The following is a 1059-nucleotide window of genomic DNA, read 5'->3' on the forward strand; positions in this document are numbered from 1 at the left end:
TTTTAGAACTATAAATTGGCTCTAAGTATGAAGTAAAATGAGTATAATGTCTCCTAAAATTATCTCCTTTATTAGTCACACTCAAGATTAGATAAAGGAGTTTTGGGGGAAAATAATCCTGCTGGTAAATACATCCATATTCTTCTCAAAGTTTTTTTTTTTTTTTTTTAATTTTAGTGATTGTTGGAAAAAGTTATGAGCTTGTGCTTCCTTTCAGAATCAGGAACCTTTGTGTTGTTTGTATTGTTGGGTTGTAATTGTCAATATCTATAATCCAATCTTTTTAGTTGAATAATGTTTTGAAAAACAATGGAGCTTTTTATTATCGATCAAAAAAAAAAGGCAACCATTGCTAAGAAAGAAAGACAGAAAGATTTTTGAAAGTGTCCTCACACCATACGTAGAGGTGAAAAGAAGTCTTCCCTGACCGGGAATCGAACCCGGGCCGCGGCGGTGAGAGCGCCGAATCCTAACCACTAGACCACCAGGGAGCTCTGCTAAATTCCTCTTCTGCTATCCTTCATTGTTTAAAAAGAAGATACACAATTTCCACCAGTAGAGGGCACTTTATCGTCGGTCCCCTTTGCTCTCTCCCGTTCAGGATTTTTAGCCCCCAAACTGGCACATTTCCACCCGCTCCCAAGAAACTTCAAGGTGACTTCTAAGGTAGACCCCTCCCCTCCTCTTCAGATTGCTGGGCTGAAAAAGACGCCCTAAAATTCTCATTCTAACTACCTCATTCGGAGCTCTCCATGCCTAGGTAAGTGTGGTTATCCAGCTCTCCTGAACCTTCTTTATTCTTGGCCGTCTCAGCCACGTTTACTCCAAATCTAACCTGTCTTTTTTTCCTGCGAAGCGGTGTTAAATGGCACAAACATTTCGGTAACTCTACTGGCAGGCAGAGTGCTGTTTGCAGGGCAGATGTCAGCGTGAAGATCATGGGAAGAGGCCGAACACGCGCACAACTCGCAGTTCCGAAATGCGGATAATCTAGGGCAGAGGAACACACACACACACACACACACACACACACACACAAAGACACACATACACAGAGTC

The 1059-nt window shown here is 42.0% G+C and overlaps 1 non-coding gene across 1 annotated transcript; it reads right to left on the bottom strand.

The window, feature by feature from the left end:
• Nucleotides 1–419: 419 nt before the first annotated feature.
• On the bottom strand, nt 420–491 carry Trnae-cuc. Its single transcript has one exon. It is a non-coding gene; the product is annotated as a tRNA-Glu (tRNA).
• Between the last annotated feature and the right edge of the window lie 568 nt (nt 492–1059).

This window comes from Dipodomys ordii, unplaced genomic scaffold (genome assembly GCF_000151885.1).
Source record: "Dipodomys ordii isolate 6190 unplaced genomic scaffold, Dord_2.0 Scaffold97, whole genome shotgun sequence".
Lineage (NCBI taxonomy): Eukaryota > Metazoa > Chordata > Mammalia > Rodentia > Heteromyidae > Dipodomys > Dipodomys ordii.